The 23,093-nt window shown below is 48.0% G+C and overlaps 1 long non-coding RNA gene across 4 annotated transcripts; it reads left to right on the forward strand.

Moving 5' to 3' along the window:
* The first annotated feature begins 2,535 nt into the window (after nt 1-2,535).
* Nucleotides 2,536-21,098, forward strand: LOC143433851 (uncharacterized). Of its 4 annotated transcripts, XR_013070333.1 has the most exons (5): nt 2,536-2,611; nt 11,638-11,813; nt 12,696-12,782; nt 20,115-20,409; nt 20,999-21,098. It is a non-coding gene; the product is annotated as an uncharacterized LOC143433851 (long non-coding RNA). The 4 variants fall into 4 exon arrangements; XR_013070331.1 differs by lacking the exon at nt 20,999-21,098 and having other exon boundaries at nt 20,115-20,505; XR_013070334.1 differs by lacking the exons at nt 20,115-20,409; nt 20,999-21,098 and adding an exon at nt 16,925-17,017.
* Nucleotides 21,099-23,093: the final 1,995 nt, after the last annotated feature.

Raw genomic sequence — 23,093 nt, forward strand, 5'->3', positions numbered from 1 at the left:
CCAGGAATTCGACCCTTGAGCTGAATCTTAACAGAGAAGTGAGAGTCCAGGGAAGGGAGGAATCTGCTTCCTAGGAGGGAAAGAAGATAGACAGAAGGAACCGCTGAGGAGCAGACCTGGGGGAGAGCACATTTCTGTCAAAGTGGCTCTGTTAATGCCATTGGGAAGACCCGTATGAAGCGGGACAGAGGAAGACTGAATCAGGAGACAGGAAGCCATGGCTGGAGGCTTGGAATTTAGAGCCGGTGGTGGTGGAGCACACCTTTAATCCCAGCACTTGGGAGGCAGAGGCAAAGAGGATCTGGTGAGGCCAGCCTTGGCTGCTACAACCAGGGCTGTTACACAGAGAAACCCCTGTCTTGGAAAACACAACACAACAAAAAGCAGCTTGGAATTTATCCTATGGCCGAAGGGCCTGTGTGGTTGGAGGGGAAGTTAGGTCCTATCTGCCCTCCTAAGAGACCCCACTAAACTCCCAAAAGTCGATGGTGGGTTTGAGGAAGCCACAAGCCTGGTGCTCAATTAGGAGGTCTTTCTAGGATTTGAGCTGAGGGAGACCGACAACAGGGATGTGGAGGAAGGGGTGCTCCTGGTGAAATCTCTTGGGGGCTTCCTGAGAGACTCTGAACTTTGAGAACTAGGGGGAGGCAGACTCCTCCTCCCTGCTTCTGGTTTACAGCTTGTTAGGCTGAGTAAAATGGTTGTGTGCATCTGAGTGGTGACGAGCAGAAGTTTGAAACAGACAGGATCAGAAGGAAAATAGATTTCTGTTCATACAAGGCTTGACAGTGCTGGGCTTATGGTGGCTTAGCCTCAGAGAAGATGAGCTATTAAGCAGGTTAGCTGGGCAGAAGTAGTAACATGAGCAGCATCAAGACCAGGCTGGCCACCTAGAAGACTCCAGGACTGAGATGGGGAAGGAACATTCAACAGAACTCAGGGAGTAGAGTTGTGTGTCTTACATGGAGAGGCTTGACACAGTGGCGTCAAAGGCTACTCATGAGAGAAGGAAAGCAGAGTGTTCGTTGGCCTTCACACTTAGGAAGCCATTGGTGGCTGGCAGGGACAGTTTTCTGTGTGTGTAGGTGGCTGAGTGGGAGTGACAGGAGCCAAATTGTTGGGCATTTAGGACTGTATGGCTGGTGAGGAAGACATTCCAAAGGCCAGGTAGACAGGAAGTGGAACTCCTGAACTGTAGAGGGAGGGAGGGAGGGAGGGAGGGAGGGAGGGCTGGAGACTTGGAGCTGGCTGGAATTTTAAGGCGGCCTAAGGGGTTCTGGATTCAGGACATTAATAGTATCGAAGGTATCAATGGTTTCAAGTTGGCCTCTGTGTCCTCCGAGGTTATAGTCCCAGGGTCTTCTACAACTACCGGGGAGTTCCTCCTCTGCTGACTTTTGAGGGGACTTAGCTGCCTGGACTGGGGACAGGTTCACCTGAGGAGGTGACTCCAGAGATCCCAGCAATCCCTTGGCTTAATCGTGTGGTAAAATGCACACAGTAACTCATGTCCCATTTTATCTAGAGTCTGTGGCACTAGGTACATTGGAGTCCCAGCCCTGCTTCTGCAGAAGCTGTGAAGCGGGGGTGGGGGGCTGGAGGGGTGGGGGTAGGGAGCCAGCAGCAAGCATGGAGTAAGCCCAACAGAGTGAAATGAGGGTCTGTCTTAAGCTTGAAACCGTGTCCTCTCAACCACAGGGGCAGCGATGCACTTGAGAAGAGTGTTGGGACCCCAGTGAGGTTCCCGGCTAATACTTACTACTGAGTTTGGGGCTCATTAGGAGGTTCCATGCTTAGAAAGGGGGAGGTGATATTCCTTCTGTCTTATGTGTGGCTCGAGCTATGCCTAGGAACTGTTTATAGCTGAACTACACAGGAGGGCACCCAGGACAGAGGATGGGGGAGGGGCGAGTGTACAAATGCTGGCCAGGGAAGAGCCTAGGGAAGAGCAGGCTCAGGGAAGGAGTTTCTGACTGGAAATCTTAAAGCATCTGCCATGGCGCGGAGGGGACAGAGGGATGTGGGTGTGTTCAGACTTGCTTCCTTGAGTATTGGGGATTGACACCCCCCACTTCCTGGATACATGCCCAAATGTTCCATCCCCCAGCCTCTGCTTTGGCTCACCCTAACACCTTTTCTCTTCCTTGGTAGTCTTCCCTAATCCTTTCATCTACAGGAAGCATTTATTATTATTATTATTATTATTATTATTATTATTATTGCCCTTAAAGAAATACTTCCCATGATGTTCACTTGTGTGCTTGCTGTGTGACCCCGAGCAAGTCACTTAGCCTCTCTGAGTGAGAATAAGGAAGCCATAAACATTTTTGTATCTTTCTTGAATTGGCTATCATGGAGTGGAGGTATGGGGAGAGTACTTTCTACTTTTTTACTGTCTCTCAGACTCGGAAGAAGATGGGATGACAGCAGTACCCGCTCTGTAGGTTAATGCCTGGGTCCCCTAGGTGCTCATAGATGGTTGCTGCTATCAGCTCTCATCAATGTCTTCATGTCTGTAAATGTATTTCTATTGCAGGCTATAGACTCCACGTGGTGATGTCTGTGTGTGTCCTCTCATCTCGCACAGGGGCCAGTGTAGTGGACTGTGACAGTAAGTGACTCTCACCTCTCCTGCCTGATTCCCATCATTTCACTTCTGACAGCCTCTTCCTTTGGGAAATGTCTCTTGATTGTCACATAGTCATGGTGGGTTGTCAGTTAAAGGACCAGCTCCTTCATCCATCCCTGCTCTACTGCCATCAGGTGGACATGTGGCTCAGATGCCATCAACCGTAGGACCTTATCCTCCAGTCACAGTGATGGGGGGTTGGGGGAGGGAGGGGAAAGTACCAGTCAGACTTCATCCATGGGGTGGATGTGTTAGTGATGGGAGGAAGAAGGCTTCTCCCTTTTTGGATGCAGGTGGGATGGTGTGGGCATCTTTCCTACCCCATGTAGGAAGGCAAGCAGAGCAAGAGACGGGGTACAGAGAGGATGCTGGCAGCATCAAATTCCAGCTGTGGTCCTTGTAACCTTGGCTCCTGCCTCTCTTCTTTCATTCCTGCAAGCTGCAACATCTTACCCTCCTATTATCCATTCCTCATAGTGGATTGTCCAGTGTTCTTGACGTCAAAGGGCTAGAAACAGAGATGCCTATGGCCATGAACAGAAGCACCGTGTCAGGTCACCTTGGGTCTGGGTCCAGGTATCCCATTTGCTAGCTAGCAGTGTGAGTTTCTTTGTCTACAAAATGAGGGATGGGGAGATGGCTCAGTCAGTGTACTGATTGTCATAAGGGCCTGAAAGCCAGGCATGGAGGCTAGTGTCTGTCAACCCGATGCTGGGGTGGTCGAGATAGACTTACTGGGCAGCCAACCTAATTTAATCGGTGATTGCCAGGCCAGTGAGACACCCTGTCTCTGAGGTGGTGGGTGGCATTCCAAATGCCCACCTTTCACTGACCACATGACCAAGTAGCAGTTCCTGAGGCCCACTTCCCTCTCTGTCAATAGTTCGTGATAACTGACTTGAGGACTAAGTGAAACGGTCCATTATAGTACTCAGAACAGCACTTAGGCATTCAAGTAAATATCAGTTGTGTCAGGATTGGGATCTGGGGAATTTTTCTGAAATCAATGCTTGGAATGAATGGATCACACCAAAATTAATGGAAAATATCTCCTGGTCAAGGGTCTAGAGAGTCACCTCCGAGACTTCAGAAAAAGCCACTTCAGATGGACAGGGTCCCATCTAGCCCTCTTTGGCTAGACAACAATGAGGTTCATCTCAGGAAAGCCAAATCCAAGGCACTCCCACCATTTGTCTGCCCTTCATTAATATCACCAACAAGTGTCCCCAGAGTCCCCACTCACTGCCCTTGCTCTGCACCCCCACTTGCTCCTTAACCCCTCTGACCTATCTGTACCACTGAATCATTGGATTCAGCCCTGCCCAGCAGAACCTGTTCTTGCTGGGACCAGTGGGTGCTTTTCTTCCCCATCTAAGGTGATGGTGGGCTGGGCGGTGGTGGCGCATGCCTTTAATCCCAGCACTTGGGAGGCAGAGGCAGGCGGATTTCTGAGTTCGAGGCCAGCCTGGTCTACAGAGTGAGTTCCAGGACAGCCAAGGCTGACAGAGAAACCCTGTCTCGAAAAAAACAAAAACAAAAACAAAAACAAAAACAAAAAAAAACAAAAAAACAAAAAAAAAAAAAGAAAGAAAGAAAGAAAGAAAGAAAAAAAGGTGATGGTGGTGTGCTTCCTGAGCCTGGGGACTCTGCTTGCTCCCTGAGCCCTGTCTTCTGTGGAAAGGGCATGGCTCTGCTTTTCTGATCACCATTTTGTCTTTCTGACTGCTGTCTCCACAGTGCCCAAAGATCAGTGGTTTCCAGATTCTCACTGAATTCTCTTCTTGTGACACCTTTCTGAGGCCTGGAACATCTATGCCCTCCCCAAGCCCTTGACTAATTATGTTCTTTGTTCTTTGCTTAGAGACAAGGTCTCTCTATTTAACCCTGACTGTCCTAGAGCTCTGTATGTAGAACATAAAACTCACAGAGATCCTCCTGCCTCTGCCTCTCAAGTGCTGGGATTAAAAGCATATGCCACCAATCCTGGACTTTGACTGCATTTTCAATCTCTCAACAAGGCTGTCTCTACCCACTGGACATTTCCATGGTGATGACTTGCAGCTACTTTCAACCCAGTGTGCCCAAGTCTGAACCCATTATCTTTCTCCCAGATGTTGCCGGTTTTTGTCTTACCATCTCAGGAACGGCTGCCCCTCCATGAGCACCGCAAACTTAAGATGTTTCTAGTCTTCAATTCCTCATACGTATGGAGACATCCAGTCTTCTTACTTCCCTTGGCATTGGAGACTGCTCTCTTCTGTCTGTGGATGGCAGACCAACTCTTATGTCCATCAGCCCCTGCATGGGCCTCCTACTGGAGCTTTCCACTCTCAGACTTAACCTGAGGAGCCTCCCTGTTTGAGAGCCTCCCTGTTGAGAGCTCCAACCCCCATGCCAGAGTCAGCTTGCTTTTTTTCATAGTTATTTTCCTTTACTTTTCCCTTCCTCTCCCAAGAGTCTCATATATTCCAGGCCATCCTGAATCTCCCCATGTAGCCAACAATGACTTTAAATATTTGTTCCTTCTGCTTCTGCTCCCATAGTCCTGGGATTATAGGTGTGTGCCACTATGCATGGTTTCTGCAATATAGCGGGTTGGACCCAGGGCTTCATGCATGCTAGCTAGGTCAGCAGTCTACAGCCTGATCTACATCCTCCTGGTGTCATCTTTCTGGCCTGCCCATTTACAATTACCCCAGACTCTCCTGTTCACACAAGGTAAGTTTATCTCCTTAGTGTAGCATTAACGTCCTTTCAGGAGTTTGATTTTTTTTAAGATAAGAACTCACTGTGTACCCCAACTGGCCTGGAACTTACTATGTGGATGAGGCTGACCTTGAACTCACAGAGATCTGCCTGCTTCTGCCTCCTGTGAGCTGAGATTTAAGGCATGAGCTCCTGTGCCCCTCAGGAGCTTCCTAGAGCTCCAGTCTTGTTTCCCTCAATCACCCTTGGCTCTATGCTCCTGAGGATGGAGCTACTTGTGGTCTCTCCCCGTTCACTGGCTGAAATACTCACCTCCTCTTCTCCATCTGCCAGGCCCTCCTGAAACCTTCTTCCTGTGTGTGCTACCAGAAGCCCTCGTCCAACATAGTGCAGTGCTTGTCATATACCGGCAAGGCAAATCCACTTTTTCCACAAGAATAAGCTGCTGAGAGCAGGTACTGGGCTGTGCCCCCCATGTCCCCCGAAGGCCAGCAGAGTTAGCCTATGCATTGAACAATTTGCCCCACGAGCCAAGGCCTCCGGTTCAGTCTTCAGTTGAACATTCTGTTACTGTGGGTCAAAGTCTTCAATTGAACATTCTGTTGCTCTGAGTCAAATCTTTGTTAGAAAAAAAAATCCAAAATTTTCCTGGAAATGTGGCTTTAGCTTCTGGTTTATAAAAAATTACAGAGAAAGTACCTAGGAATTCAGTTTCTAAGTATATATTGGTGACCTGATACGTTCTTGTTTTTCTTTCTTTTTCTTTTCTTTCCTTCCTACCTTTCTTTCCTTTCTTTCCTCTTCCTTCTTTCTTTCTTTCTTTCTTCTTTCTTTCTTTCTTTCTTTCTTTCTTTCTTCCTTGAGACAGGGTACTGTGTAGCCTAGAACTTGATATATAGACCAGACTGGCCTCAGCCTCACAGAGATCTGCCTGCTTCTGCCTCCTGAGTGCTGAGGTTAAAGGTATGAGCCACCTGCTCTTTGTTCATCAAATAGACTAGCATTACTCTGGAGGCCCATTGCTAGTCTACGTAATAAACAAAAAACAGGGGGGGGGGACACATCTTTGACCCCAGAGAGGGAAATGCAAGGTTTGGGTATTATGGTTGCCACTACCCATGCAGTTAGTAGTCATTTGGACCTTGCCAGTAAGTGTTCAACCCTAGCTTTGCTTCCTGCTTTTATGAATAGGTCAGCCAGGTTCTGCCACTTTCTACGAAATACCCAGGTTAGCTGTAGTGATCTCAACTTCGTTTTTAAGTCACCCCTTGGCATTCGTACCCAAGCCTCAGATGCTCCTGGAGGACTTTTCCTCAGAGTCCTCGGTCCTGTTAGATTCTTGTTTGGCTGAATTTTGTGGTATGAGGAACTGGGAAGCCTATGCTTTCCATTTTCTTCATTGTGTATTTCACAACAACTTTCTGTTAAGTGTGACAACATTTTGACGTTTGGCTTTAATGTGTCTAAATATAAATATCTAGAGACAACCTTTGTCATCTAATATATCTGAGAGACAAATTGCTCAATTGATCTGAGTTGACTATTGTCAGTTTCAAGGTATTTTGTAAATATTGAATGAATTGCTAACCTATTTGTTTGTTTTAAATCTTTATAAAACAATGTGATTTTTTAAAGATGAACTAAAATGGAAAAAAAAAGCCTTAAGGCAGGAGCATGGTACATAGCTCAGGGGAGCCCCTCTTCCCTGTCCTGTATAGCTCAGGATAACCCCTCTTTCCTGTCCTGTATAGCTCAGGGTAACCCCTCTTTCCTGTCCTGTATAGCTCAGGGTAACCCCTCTTTCCTGTCCTGTATAGCTCAGGGGAGCCCCTCTTCCCTGTCCTGTAACTCAGACCCTATCCCAGAGGAGTCCTGCATGCTGAGCCCATGTCACTATGCCTCAGCTTCCCCTTCTGAGAATGGAATGTTCAAATACTTCAGGAAGACAGTGGGACACAACCACACACACCATCCCATCAGTCTGCCAGTAGCACAGGGGAGCTGGATAGTTATCATCCATGCTTCTCTCAGCCCTGCTTTATTTCCTGTCTCTTCTGTCGCTTAAATCTCCTTGGTCTCTCGGTCTCTTGGCCCACCTCTTTCCATCTGCATTTGAACCTGCTCTCCAGGCTCTCCCACCTCTGAGCTGAGGCCCCGCCTCTCCCCAGGCGCTTAGCTTGTACAGTCAGACTTCTCTGGGAGTCACTGCATTTCTGCCCCTACTATATTCACTCTTTCTTCTGAGGTCCCCATTCAACCCCCACCACTAGCCTGAAAACCCTTCAGAGCTAAGGTCACCTTGACCTCCAAGATGCTCCACCTACGGGACACATTTGAGCCCACATCTGACTTTTCTTTCTGCTGCATTTGGACAATCAGCCTCACAGCCCGTGTCATGCATCTCCTCTCCCGCTGCTGGAGGGCACCTAGGCCTGCTGGGTTTCTGCTGGCTCAAGGCTCACAGCTAATTGGCTCTCTCCTGGCTCATCTTTGAACTCCAGGGTTATTTAGGGCTCAGCTCCGCATCTTTCTGTCTTCACCGTATTCTTTCCCCATCTGAACTTTCTTCCCTGGTGATAGCAGATTCTATCAATGTGGCCCCTTATAAATCCAGATCTCCAGCCTGGACTCTCCCCAGCTTCACGTGGTTCAGTTATTGTAATGAAGCTCACTGCTTTCCCTGTTGAACTGACAGGTACTGACTGATGAAGTTCAGGATGGTTAAGCATCTTGCTTGAGGTCACACAGCTTATCTGTAGCAGGCTTCATTTCAAATACCTTTAGTTTTGGTGCCTCTCTTACCATATATACATGTGTCTCTATAAATTGTAATTACACCTTATTGTACCTGGCTTTTCAATGATGCCTCTTCTCTGCTAAGCCATAATCTGTCAAGGCTAGGACCATTCTGTCTTATTCATTCTCAGGCTCCCAATTGTGAGCTCAGTCACCATTGGATGAGAATGGAGGACTCTGAGTGTGTGTTGATTGACTTTTGGTTAACAAGGCCACCAGCTTCTTTTCCAAATCTGATTTCCTAACAAGAACAATAGAATTCCTTAGCTCGGTTATGTATTGTGTCTCCTTTTAATTTTCATTCCACCGTAAATCTTTGGAAGAATTATACTAATAACAAACAAGCTGGGGGGGGGGGCATGGCACACACCTTTAATCCCAGCACTTGGGAGTCAGAGGCAGGTGGCTTTCTGAGCCGAAGGTTAGCCTGGTCTACAGAGCAAGTTCCAGGGCAGCCAGAGCTACCCAGAAAAATCCTGTCTTAAAAAGAATAAGAAGGCCGGGCAGTGGTGGCGCATGCCTTTGATCCCAGCACTTGGGAGGCAGAGGCAGGTGGATTTCTGAGTTCGAGGCCAGCCTGGTCTACAGAGTGAGTTCCAGGACAGCCAAGGCTATACAAAGAAACCCTGTCTCGAAAAAAAAAATGAATAAGAAGAAAGAAGAGGAGGAGGGAGAGGAGAAGGAAGAGAAAGAAGTAAAGAAAAAAGAAAGAATATTGTCACTGGTAGGAGCACATAAATTTAAAAAAAAAAAAAAAACACAGAGGCTAGAAATGATTGCAGCAAAGATGTTAGCTCTGCCAACATGGTCTCTGCCCCTACCCAGTTCTGCCTTTTGCTCCTTTGGTCACTTGCTCTTGTCACTCTCCCACTATGGTTGGCCTTGACCTGGTAGGAGAACCCTCCCTGCTACTCTTTAGGAAGCCTCCTTGAGGTAGCTGGAGATGGACCACAGTTGCTAGAGTGCTTTCCTGGTGTGGAAGGAGCTGGAGGTTCCATCTCCAGCACAGTATAAACTGAGTGTGAGGGTACACACCAGTAATCCCAGCACCAGAGCGGTAGAGGCTAGAGAGTTAGAAATGCAAGATAGTCTTTTGTTGCATAGTAAGTTTTAGGCTAACTTGGGCTACATAACAATGTCTCAACACAAAAAGAAGACGTCCCACTCACACCGAAGTTGTGTATTCTTGGAAATGCTTCCATGGAATCCCACATCCTAGCAGTGATGGAGAAACAAAGCCCTAGTGAGAGTTCAAATCATAACTGAGGTCTGCATTACTGGTGCTGGCCAAGCCTGACTTTGCACTTTCCCAGAGAGCCCTGCTACCTGGTCATTTATACCCTCTGGCTGAGAAGGGGAAGAGCAGGGGCTCCAGGCTGGCCTGATGGGGAATAGAGGCTTCGGTGGATGAATTGAGAGGGGGGAAGGTGTGAGACTAAGATGAACTCTGAGAGGAAGGGCAGGAGCCGCTGCACGGAACAGCAGGTTCTTGTCAAGCACACAATTTAATTCGGAGGCTGTAGTCCTTGTGCCTGGGAGATTTTCTAGCTTGCAATAGTGTCATTTACAGATGGATTTGCAGCGGTGAATTACGAGTTTGTAAGCAACAGCTTCTCTGACGCCTAGAAGAAGAAGAAAAAAAAAAGCTTATCCCTCTGCAAATTATAAATTCATAACTAACAGTGTTATCCAACTGGATGTAAAACAAATTCATTACTGACTACATTATTCCATTGAGCAGCAAGTGAATGAACCAGGCAGCGTTTGTGGGGTGGGGGATGTGACAGGAGATGAGAACCAAACAGCTCTCTCCTATATAAAGAATAGTCCTTTCCTATTTCTGTATCCTTTTGGGTCTCAAGGTAATCCGGAGTGGAGGTTCTGGGGTGATGACTGGTCCCAATATCTCATCAGTGACCATCACTATGACCTTCACACCTCGTTTCTATGGTGATAATCCAACCACTTCTCCGTTAGCTTACAATTCCCTGGTGGGAACTCACATATAGAAATCCCAAGTGGTTAAGACCTCTCAAAGAGGCATTGTTTCTAGATTCATCCATTCTGAGAGGCACGGGGGCCGCTATACCAAGAAAAGAGGTCAGTAACTGGGTCTATGATTAAGCATCAGAGCAAGGACATTCTCTGTGTCTTTCTAGAACATTCCTCCCAGAAATCAGGCTTCAGGGTACTGAGACACCTATCTGGTTGCTTCCGGGTGGTGGGAACAAAGTGAGTGCAGCAGCAGACTTCAGGATCTAGGGGGGAGGGGAAGCCATGCTTCATAACCCAGATTATGTATTCTGATGTTGTGATCAAGGTCGAGTTTGTAGGCCCTGGATTTTACTTCTTGTGCTATGCTCATTTTAGAAAACAAGAAAATGCAAGTAAGTAAAACTAATATATCAATATTATAAATATATAAAAGTAACATATCTGTAAAAATATATATCTAAATTACCCCTAATCTTCTCCATTGGAAAGAGTCAGCTTTAGAGTGGATTAAACCTGAAACTCTACTTGTGCCTCGTATCCCACAGGAGAATCATTTGTTCAGGACCTTGGGGCTGGGGATTCGGTTAATTGGTAGAGTTGCTTGCCTGGCATCCACGCAGTCCAGAGCCTGATGGTACAAGCTTGTGACCTCAGCACTCTGCAGATGAAGGCGGCAGAATCAGAAGTTGAAGATTGTTCTCAGCTACAGGCAGAGGCAGGTAGCTATACCCTGTCTCTAAAGAAGAAAGAAAAAAAAAAAACAGCATTTGATAGCCTTAAAATTTTATATGGGAGGAAGAGACAGTCATACTCAGCTACATAATCAACTTTTTTTTTTTTTTTTTTTTTTTTTGAGACAGAGTCTCACTATGTAGCCTAGGCTGACCCTGATGGAGCTTGCTATTTAGATCAGGCTGGTTTTGAACTCACAGAGCTCTGCCTGCCTCTGCCTCTCGAGTGGCCAGCCACAGTCATCTTTTAAGGAAAAGCAGGTATCCCGTGGTTGGAAACTTCCCTATACTCCTCCAGCCTTTCTGTTTTTGGACATCTGTCTCCATCTTGGTTTCTCCTCTTCTCTCTTCTCTGATACTGTTGCCTCTCTCTGCCACCTTCCTGAAGAAAAAAAGCCAAGTTCCCTCTTGTCTTGTGCTAAGAGTTCTGATATTGGCATATATCTAAACAATTGACCTAAGAATCATTATTCCCCTGAAGAGTTCCCTGTTGAAGCAGAAATTTCAGTGCCAGCTATTAAGATAAAATATTTTAACCATGTTGTGTGACTGCATCTGTATTTTTAGGAATAGATATTCTACACAGGAAACATACCTTTATTCACTAGTACTATAGAGTCAGCACTAGAGAAAACACTGTACGTTTTCTGTTTTAATGGCTGCATATTAATCCATATGGTTTCTTTAAACTTTTGTTGCTATGCATTTAGGCTGTTTCCAATTATTGCTATTATAACACCCACACATCATCTTTGCACATTTATCTAATTATTTCCTCAGGGTAGGTTCTTAGAAGTACAGTTTCTGAGAATGCACTTTCCAGAGGATTTGCCATATTGTTATTTTTCAAGAAGTCCGTGGCAACTTACGCCCTTATCAGCAGCTTCTGTCATCTGCACCATAGTCGTGTCTCTGAGGATTTAGGAATGAGCACTTGTGAGCATTGTGGTGGAACGGTAAGTGGTAAGAGATTCCGGTAAGGATGCAGGGTCTCAGGAAGCAGAAGTGGGAGCCCCAAGACCCAGCTGCTGTCTTCCCAGGCTAGCTTCTGCTCTCCTAGTTTTTCATCCAAATTTTCAATATGTTTTTTGTTTGTGTTCTTCCTTCCTTCCTTCCTTTTCTTTTTTTCTTTCCCTCTAGGATTTATGTATATTAGTGCTCTGTCTGCATGTACATCTACACACCAGAAGAGGGCATCATAGATGATTGTAAACCACCAACCATATGGTTGCTGGGAATTGAACTTGGGACCCTTAGAAGAGCAGGCAGTGCGCTTAACCGTGTAGGAGGAGCTAAGGTGGGAGGAGTAAGGAGAGGAAGAGGAGGAGTAAAGGAGAGGAAGAGGAGGAGAAGGAAGAGGAGGAGCTAAGAGAGAGATGGAGAAAGAGAGAGGAAACATGGAGGCTGATGTTTGCTTGTCTGTAGCAGTCAAAGGTAGTTGGTATATCTAGGTTGGGTATTGGGTTACACTTCTGATTGTAAGGGTATCTTGTTATTGATCATTACTAAATATATAAGCCTTTGGATAATCTAAACATTAGAGTCTCATCTGTACTGAGCTCATGTGGTTGGTGGGATGGTCTGGGCATTGCCCAGCCTTTCAGAGACAGCTTCTAAGATTGGCAGAGCCATCTCCCATGCTGGCATTTCGTGGGTGGCAGGGCTGGTGTTTCTAGCTGGCTGTTTCTAGCTCTGGTGCCCACATGGCCTCCGGCCACTGAACATGGTGGCTGAGCTAGCCAGAGACACTGCAGCTTAGCCAGTTGGCTTAACCGGAGGCTGCTTTTTTAAAATAATTACTACAACATAACCACTGAGATATCTTTCTACCTCTCCAGTCTAGATTCTTGCATGGTGTCCATGAGAGGGTTGACATTGGACTGACCAACTTTATGAAGAAAGATCATTTCCTTCATATATTGGGGGTAAGGATGAATGAGACATATCGTGGTGGTGACCTTCATGTTGTGACATTCACACAGGGGAGAGTGGTGGTAACTACAGGGCAGATGGGAACAGGTAACTAAGGTAGAAATCACAAGGAGAATGTCATTGATAGCAATGGTGGTGGTATTGACCATGATCACGGTCATGGAGGTTGAGTGTTGACACAGTGATAACGGTAGATGTGGCATTGCTGAAGAAGATGAGGTGGTGGTCCCTATGCGATGGCAGTTGTGATGGTGTAGCCACATTGTTGGTGGTGGCAAACTATGGAGATATTGAGATTGTTAATGACAGTGGTGGCAACAGAGATGGAAGTGTTGCTACAACAGTAGGCTGTTGGCTGTAGTGTGGGATACAGTAGAAACTACCATGCCTGGTCACCATGGCACCGAGAAAGGAGTTGGGAGATGGAACACAGCAGTGTTTGGGAGATTTCCTGAGGGTAGTGTTAGAATGCTGTAGAAGTGTAAAAGTGGCTATGAACCAGGCCTCATGCATGGTCCAGACTCTGGCTCCCTTTCTTCTCCCCTGCTTCTGCCTCTCAGCTGTTCCCTGAGTCTCTTCACTTAATAGCATTGCCTGGGAAGAGCCCTTTTTCTGAATCCCCAGGTACAGCATAAAGCCTGCTGTGCGTCTGCACAGAGCTGTAGGACTCTCTCCTCCGGCAAGGACGTCTGGAAAACTTCAGGATTTGGAAGGCGTGTGTTTGAGTGGCCAACATCCTGGGCTTCAAGGGGTTAACCCTGTGCCTGGAGATAGAGCTTAGGTTCCCCTCTCAGGCTGCCCCCTGCTCCCATGCAGAAGCTGCTGGAGCCAAGTAGGGGTTCATTTTGGGTTGGGGAGAGACTTCCCTATTCATTTTAATGGTGCTAGTGACCTCATAAGGTTTCCATGGTGACAAGACCAAGAATCCAGGGGGACTTGGTGAAACAGGTCAAATAACCACCTTCAGAACGTTTATCCTAGACACTGGGGTTGGGGAGGACTCTGTAGTCATGAGAGAAGGGTAGGGCTGAGAGCATGCTAGGCTAGAGCACCAAGAAGGGCCCACAGAAGGGTCCTGTGCCCACCTTTGTCCCTGTGCCCATCTGACCCTCTCAGCAGGCGGTCTGCGGTAGAGTCTTGGAGCTGTGGGTGGCTCTCCTAGGGAGAGCTGACTGCCACAGGACACCTACAGAGGGCAGTTCCCAAGAGGAAGAAGCATGAGTGGCTGGTTCTTAGATGAGAAGACAAGGCTAGCAGGAAACAGAAAGGGTGTGAAAGACAAGGGGGTTGGCCTGTAGTAGGGTTGGGAATGGCTACCCAAAGCTGGGTTTTCTGAAGAACAGCTTGGGAACATGAGTGATGGAATCCCTGTGACCAGGTTTGATCCAGATGTGCACACTGCCTATACCCCGAGGTTGCGAGTTAACTGGTACATGATATACATCATCCTGGTAGATGTGGTATATCCCTCTCTTCTTTCCCTCCACCTTCTCTACACCACTCAGTGGCCAAGGCCTCCTGAAGGGTTCTGAAGCCCTCTACTGTCCCTCAGTAATTTCTGGCTTTCAGGCTGAAGTGCCTGAGGCTGTGGGTAAGGGATCGAAAATCCAGGATTAGTCGGCTTGCGAGAGGAATCGTGAGCTCATGTCAGGCCACACTCTGCACACTGTGAGTGAGTTAAAGTCTACCAACTTTACTTCTAAAGTCGGCACTAGGAGTTAGACAGCTGCACCTTTGCAGCCCTGATGGCAGGAGAAGCACTTGCCCAATCAGGGCCCTCTGCCAAGAGCCTGGAGGCCGAGAGTGGGGAGTGAGTGTCTGTCATCCGGGACAAATCCTCTTGGTGGGAAAGTCTGCTTCAATGAATCCAGGGAGCAAGTCCTGGATTCGTGGTTGACCCATGAATGTTGCAAGCCACTCTTAGCTGGAACTTCACTTACTGGGGGTCTGAGCCATATTGGGGATGACAGGTCCTCATGACAGTCTATAGTCTAGAGCCCCTCGTGGGCATGATTCAGTGACTGCTGCCCATGTCTCCAGGCCTGAACTCTTGTTTGCCAGAGCTGTTAGGAACCAGGTCTGGGTCTTCTTCCCTCAGGGCAGCTCCAGGCCAGGCTGGGAAGATGGTCCCTGATACCCGCCTCCTTCCCATCGGCAAGCCTTCCTTTGCTCCTTTCTTTTCTTTCTTTTTCGGTTTTAGACAAAGTCGTATATAGCCAAGGCTGACCTCCAATTCATAATATAGCCGAGGGTGACCCTGAATTTCTGGTCTCCCTGCCTCTAATCTCTGAGCAGTGGAGTTACCGGTTTGTGTCACCATGCCTGATGTGTGTCCACATGTTTATGTGTGCCCCAACATGGGAAGGTCAGAGGGACAGTCTTTGGTGGTGTTCCTAAACAGAACTCACCAAGTAGGTGAAGTCAACTGACCAATGAGGCCCGGGGGTCTATCTGTTCCCCTCTGCCGGGATTACAAGCACATGGGCCACCACAGCGCTCTCTCTCTCTCTCTCTCTCTCTCTCTCTCTCTCTCTCTCTCTTCTCTCTCTATCTCTATCTCTGAGCTATTCCCCAGCCCCCACCCCTGAGCTGTACCCCAACCCCACCTCTGAGCTACACCCCAGCCCCCACCCCTGAGCTGTACCCTAACCCCACCTCTGAGCTATACCCAGCCCCTACCCCTGAGCTGTACCCCAACCCCACCTCTGAGCTACACCCCAGCCCCCACCCCTGAGCTGTACCCCAACCCCACCTCTGAGCTACACCCCAGCTCCCACCCCTGAGCTGTACCCCAGCCTCCAAGAGCTTATTCTTGAGCCTCAAATACCCTTTAGTCATGTCTACATTGGTTCTGGAACTTTGTGTTTTCTTTGTCTTAACATTTTCCAACTGGGTTTTGCTAGTATATCATTTTTGACACTGGCCATCTTCCTGACCTCTTCTCTACTCTGTGATTAGTTCTTCAGTTGATTCTCTTGAGTTTTCTGAATAAACAATCCTATCATGTACAAATAATGATAGCAATTTCTCTTTCTTTTCAAATGCTACACTTCTTTTTCTCTTTTAATGCAATAATGTATTGGCTTAAACTTCCAGAACAATATAACATAATTATGGTAATAGCAGGCTTCCTTGTCCCACTGTGACTTAAATATGAAGGCCCCCCGATAGTGTTTTATTACTAAGAGTGATGCTGGTGCTGGCTGTAGATGTATTTTTTTTTTTTATTGTGTCAAGGAAAATTGTATTTGTATTTTACTGAGTTTAGCAGAGTGGATGGCCAGTTCTATTAAACTCATGTATGGTGTCGGTTAAGATGATCACGTAATCTTTCCCTTTCTGGTAATCGATGTGATTAATTACATAGACCTGCTTCCTGATATGTCTTTCTTATCATTTCTGACACCAATGTTTGTGGAATGGAGAGGAGACTGGTTGGTCTAGGGTCGGGGTAGGGGAATTCACATGGCATCTGTCTCGTGCCTGACTCACCCAGGGCTACACTGTCTCTGGTTCCAGAGTGGAATCTCAGGCAAGCCACTGAAATGCCCAAGGGGTTCAACTGGGGGCTCAGGAGAGCTGGATAGGAGAGCTAGTCCCAGAGTGATCTTTCTAAGAGACCCATCAAACCAGACAACTTTCCTTCAGTGTTCTTGTGCTGCATTTAACAGAAGACACAAGCTCTTGGCACATTGCCCAGCCCCTTTACAACCAGCCTTTTACCCATATCCCTCTTCTCACCCCCAACTTGTACCCCTTAACTGTTCAGAACTCCTGGCAGGAGGCAAATCAAGCTTCCTCCTAGAGGCTTTGACCCCTCTTACAGAGGACCTTCCCTGTCAGAATACCCTCCCTCTCTCTCTCCTTCCTTCCTCCCCAGGGAGGACTCAGTGTCACTAGAAGGAGCCCCCCCCCCCCAACCTAGATGTTGTCAAGCCCTGTACCACAAGCTTCTTGCTTACCTGGGCAGGGAGACCCCTGTATTTCAGGAACCCCAGGGGTGCCGAGGATCAGCCTGACCCTCACAGCCCCAGCTCTGGAGCTCAGTGTCATCTCTAGGACAAATGCTCAACCAGCCCCAAGTGGAACACATTGCTTCCAATAGTGGGCACACCCCCTTGCGTTCCCTCCACAGGACAGAGACTGGCCATGCTCACTGCCTCAGCTCCAGCAACAGAGGATCCTGGGAGGCCTGAAACCCTGGCACGCAGCTGCAGCTCCCTGGAGCCTCCTCATAAACAGCGACTGAGCACAGCATCAGGCCCCCAGGGGAAACTGTTCCCCCAAAGCTGCTGCCATTGGAGATGCCAGGAAGAAGGGACAAGTGGGCCCAGGAGGAACCAGATGATTCTGGATCATATCAGGAGGAGCAAGAGGGGGTATAATGGCTGTGTCTGAGTCTTTAGGTTTGCCAGTGCGTTATATAGGCTGCTGCCTGATCCACTCCGTTTCCCTTCTTCACATCTGAACATCCAGTCCCAGGCTGGGGCCCTGCCACCTCCTTCCAGGGTTCTCTCACCCCAACAGTCACTTTTCTGTCTTTGCCATCACTCAGTAGCTATCTGGAGCATGTTCAGTTCTTGGGGGAAAGCCGATGTCTAGTGGAGGGCTGTTTTGGTGGCTAAACATGGAGTGGGTAGTACAACTCAGGTCAGCACCCTGATGGCTCCAAGGGCATCATCATCTTTGGTTGTAGGTTTTAGACAGACCTTACTACAGATTCTACCTCATCTCTTCATTAGCTGTGTGATTGTTAGGCTGTGTGATTTTTGTTTTTCTTTTCATGTCCTCTATAGAACAAAATATCCATCCACCTCTATGACTTGGAAGGGTTTCATGAAGTGATCTCGTGACAGTAAAGCACTTAGCAGAGGGCCTGCCCGACACATAGTAGGAGCTCAGTTAACTTAGTTATTGTTCTACAACAGGTCAATGGAGGCTGGTTTTCTCACACATCTTCCATTGCCACAAAAGAAACTGAGGCCTACAGAAGGGTAGGAGATGACAACGCTGTGTCCTCCACCAGCCAGGCCCTAAGTCTGGCTGATGGACTGGAAGTCAAAGCATTGGACTTAAGGCCCCTGTTAGGTAGGACCTTGAGTCTTTGGCTTCATCGTGTGCACACCCAAGCCATGACTAATTTATCTAATAAACCTTTACATTGTGTCCAGCAAGTGTCAGGCACAGTTACACGCCCTTCATATATAAGAACTTTGTACAATCAATAGCACTCAGTACATATTTTAACCTTTCTTCCAAACTCCCTGGAAGGTGCAACCATTTAGTCCATCTTATGGATGAGAGACAAGAGCAGTTCAGTGGCTTCCAAGGTCACATGGTGAGTGAGTGGGAGGGCCTCCATGATGGGTAAGGACCTCAGTGATGATATCCCCACCCTTGGATAGAGATCAGGCTCTGTGATGCGATCATACAGAATGTCAAGGCCTTCTAATTTGGGGGTCACAAAAGACATTTTTGGGTGTGCTTGGCAGCCTATTTCAGAGTAGAGTGGGAATATGGGCTTCATTTTTTTTTTTTTTTTGGTAAGAGGCTTGTGTGGCTCAGGCTGCCCTCAGACTTACTGTATGGCTGAGGATGGCCTCAAACTTCTGATCCTCTTGTATCCACCACATCCTGAGTGCTGGGATGACAGGGCATGACTCACTGTCCTGGTTCGTGTGATGCTGTGAATCAAACCCAAGCGTCAGTGTGATAAGAAAAACACTACGGAGCTACATTTCCGTCCCTGCTTCGCCCTACAAATGCCAATCACGGAGGCCACGTCTCAGGCCATCACAAGTGTTTCCCTGGAGAGAGGACTGTGGGAACTTGGAACAGAAGAGCTCTCTTTATTATTCAAAATAACTGCACTATTTAATTTACTATTAATAACGGCTCTCCAGTCAACCTTCTCTTAAGAAGTGAGAACCGGAGAGATGCCCCTCTCGCCCTGCGCCTCCTCCCTTCTTTTCACAGAGTACTGTGGACTCAGTCACGAGAGCATGAGCTGTTTGGGGGGTTGGTGTGGGCGAGACAGAGGCCCAGATGATACAGCCCGCCCAGCTACCCTCCTCCTGCCGAGCTTGCTTTGCCGTTCCTTCCTGGTTGTGAGGAGAGTATGGGTGTCTTGTAGTCTGAGCAATAAGGTCAAGGACTGGTCTGGAGGTGACACTGACGCGGAAGCTGATAGAAGGCTGTTGTCAGCCATCTTTCCCCCCCCCCCCCAAACCCAGAAGGTGATATGCACGCAAGGGGCAGGCGTCTTTTGGGAAAGCACGCTCTAACCCGGATCTACTGAAGGCCCTGTGTAAGAAGGAACGTGTCCAGAGAGGAATAGAGCCTTTGAGGAGAACGGACTCCAAGCCAGACAAATACTTGGCCAAAGAGTCAGAAGACTCACAGGGACCAAGAAGAATGCTATCTGAGAGGGATACCTGTCCATGTCCCCTACAGCTCCACTCGGGGCCTTATTGTCCGGGTATTGAGAACATGTAGAGCTCCCAAGCAGCAAAGCACAGTTGCTGCCACCATAGGGCAGTGTTGGGGCAGTCACTGTGTCTGGATGGACATCTTGAGGGTAAAGCAGAGATTCTTCTGCAGGGCTGAACTTGCCCCTTACATATTTATTAAGGTGGCACCCCAGCTCTCAGTACTTATTGAGCTTGCCTCAGTTTTCCATATCCCAGCTCCAGTGTGATCTTGGCTATGCCAGGTGACATACTGGTTGACCTATAGGAAGATGAAGATCCGGTATTCTCTCTTCTGACTTGCCTGGCTGTACAGAGCTAGAGGACAATAACTGTCCCCAGGGTGAGTTGCTGTTAGCATTCTCCCTCATGTCTCATGTCCTCTCCTCCCTGGGATGTAGCCAAGCATCCTCATTTTCTCTGTTTTGGACCCTTCCTTGCCCTGGCCATCTGTAGAGTGGGTGAATCCTAGACACCCTTAGGAGGGGGTTGAAGAGTGTGCTGTCACACTATGCCATGGGCTGGTTTCAGTCTGCTTGATATAACAGTAGCTTTTTTTTGCCAAGCCAGAGCCAGGTTTTATATACCTGCACACACACACACACACACACACACACACACACACACGCACACACACTCCTAACTATACATGCTACCAAACAGGAAGCTCATTGTGAGGCCTCACTCTTTATTCAAGGAGCAGTCTCGGGTGCCTGAATGGATGCCTGAAGACTCAGTCTTTGCAATTAACACACTGCTGCAGTATTATTAGCCTCTGATAGGCAGGTCTGCCTTCGCCAGAGACTATAAATATGTGGGGCCAGTGACTCAGCAAATCTGTTGCTATTTTTCTTGCAGGTCCGTGTGGATCCGTGTCTGTGTACACCATGGCCCCATCTCCCTGCAGCTCCCATGGCTAGTAACCATGGAAACACAGCCATCCCCAATACCATACTCTGCTGACAAACACTGGGAGTCCCCCCAGCCCCCTCCCCACCTCAGGAAAGTAGCATGGTTCTCACCAGTTCCCAGTAAGCAAGGGCTGGTGGGGATGAAGAAGGTGGACATTTGTTCTAGGGTTTTGAAGGCCCAGGCCAGGCCTCTAAGTCCTTCCTCTGTCAGGCTATGGTCAAGGCCTGGTCACTTGCCTGAGGTGAGTGCTCCGTGCCCTAGTGGAGTTGAGGGTGGCAGGGTAGTTCACAAACGCTGTGGACAGCGTGACAGGGGAACTGGGGATCTGGTGTAGCAGTGGTGGTAGGGATTGTGGTAATCAGTGTGGGGTAAACACTTGGGGTCCTGTTTCTCTGTTGAGAGAAGCTATAGAAGAGAGTATGGGCTTCTAATCCTTCCTCTCTTTCCTCACTCCATCCCTCCTTCCATCCCTCCATCCCTCTATCCCTCTATTCCTTCCAAAAATGTTCTCACTCACACTTACTTGTGTTTGTGGCCCTGTGTTGGGTGTGGCTCCGAAGGATAAATCAGTTAAATCAGTTGGGTCCTTTGCCTTTGAGACTTGCTGGCTCGGAGACAAGAGAGTTCCTTGAATGATGCTCAGGAGTCCTGGAGGTCAAGGCAGAATAGAGCAGTGGGAATAAGAAGTGACTTCCTAGGGGTCTGAAGTGAATGCTGTATGGCTGAAGAACATGGGGTCCACCAGGGTCCACTCTGTTAGGAAGTGCAGTGTTGAATACGGGTGTGAGTGGGTAAGAGATACCTGAAGTTCTAATTCTACCTCGACTCAGGGACAGCCCTCGAGGAAGCTGCCTGTTTACTGACTTTCAATGGGGACAGTGAGATGCTACCTACCTGATTGGTCTGGGTAAGAATCAAGACAACTTCTGCTTCCAAGACATGAACATTATTGTATTAAGAAGATCCCAGGACTGTCTATATATATCCTCCACTTTCTTCCCTTCAGAGCCAAAAAGAGAGCTGGACTAGATGTATGTCGAGGCTTCCTCTGTCCTCCGTTTCTTCATGTTCAAAATAGGAAGAAGCAGCTTCTAACAGACGGGAAGGTGCAGGTAGTTGGAGTCACTCTGTGAGTTGTTGGGACCAACTTGCTTTTCCCTGCTTATGGAAAGCAGGGGCCAGACCAAAGCTGCCGTCTCTAAGGACACCATCCTTTTCCCTGGAGCTTCCCCAGTGGCTGAAGAGCCCCCAAAGCCAGCAGCCACAACTATGCTGGCCTTCCTCTTTCTACTCTTCTGCCTCAACAGGAGAGAAAAAACATGAGCTCAGAGATGTGAGGACCATCTCGTCTCCAGGCCACTTAAACCCTAGTTCCCAGCTTCCCTGTGTGTCTGAGGATCTGGTACACTGAGTATCTTTTTATCAGCTCATAAAGGAGTCTCACATCAAGCCAGGACTTCTCAACCTATGGATCATCACCAACAGAAAACACAGGCATTTACGTGATGACTCACAGCAGTAGAAAAATTACAGTAATGAAGTAGCAACAAAATAATTTTATGGCTGTGGGTCACCGCAACACGAGGAACTGTAGTAAAGGCTCACAGCATCAGGAAGGTTGAGAACCACTGCACCAAGCTGATGCTGAGTGTATTGTTATTTCCAGATAGGAAATCAGAGACACGGTGAGCTTAGGATCTGGTCCAAGGTTGCACAGATACAGGGCCGGGGCCAGGACTTCAGACCATCAAGTGACCTTCATGCCACTCTGCAGCACCCTGGCTCGCTGATGGACTTCTACAGATGGGGAGCTGGGGGGGGGGGGGGAATAGACACAGTATACATACAGTTGGAAAGACGGCTCAGTCAGAAAAGTGATGGCTGCATGTGCACGGGGACCTGCATTTGGAACCCCAGAATCCATATAAAAACCAGACAGAACAGCCTATCTCTGTTCAATCCCAATACTGGCTAGCCAAAGACAGATGATCACTAGGGGTTTCTGCCTAGCAAGCCCAGCCTAATCAGTAAGCTTCAGGTTCGGTGAGAGGCTCTGTCTCAATAAACAAGGTGAAGAGTGATTGAGGAAGCTACTTGACACTGACCTCTGGCTTCTGCATGAATTACACAGTCACACATGCAGAGATAAGTAGGACGTATGTGACTGTGAACTGAAAGCAGGTTGTAGGATCAGACCTGCAGGAGGAGTACTGGTATTCAGAACCGCTTCAAGATGAAGCCTGAACCACCGGAGTGAGTCAGGATACAGGATTTGAATAGGCTGTTTCTCTACTTCAGAGAGGAAAGTGGGGTGGGTTTGGGGAATCTGTCAATCATGAATATTTTTTAAATGAACGTGTTTTAGAATCGGCTAAGTACCTATTACAGAAGGCTGTATCTGTGGCCCACTTATACAGAGAGAGGCACCATACACAGGAGATGGATTGCAGTCTCCATGAATACCAGGTGTGGAAGGCAGTGCTCTTCAGAGGAGAAAATTCTTCAGACGGATGTGATTGTTATGGGCCAGGCCACTCCAAGTTCTTCCTAGGACCTTCAGTGATCCACAGAGCGGCTTCATTGCCTATCTTAAAGATGGGGACTCTTACATCTAAAGACAGCCTGGATCATAAGGTCAAGCATTCCATGGGGGTGGTTTGGTTGGTTCAGGTAGGTGCCTAAGGAGCAAATGCAGAGAACCTTGAGCTTTGTCTTCAGACACAGTCAGTCTCAGGTTCTCAGAACTTTGCAAAATTTCATGGGTGTAGCTACTTGAAGGGCCTTAATAAGGGTCTAGTGGGATCCAGTTTGCCAGGCTGCCCCTGGGAATTGGGGGCTCTATCAAAGTATCAAAGTTCACTTTCTTCTTCCTCTTCTTTGTCCTAGGGATGCCAGTCTAGATGTCCAGTTCAGTGAGACAGAGGC

Source organism: Arvicanthis niloticus, unplaced genomic scaffold (genome assembly GCF_011762505.2).
Source record: "Arvicanthis niloticus isolate mArvNil1 unplaced genomic scaffold, mArvNil1.pat.X pat_scaffold_504_arrow_ctg1, whole genome shotgun sequence".
NCBI lineage: Eukaryota > Metazoa > Chordata > Mammalia > Rodentia > Muridae > Arvicanthis > Arvicanthis niloticus.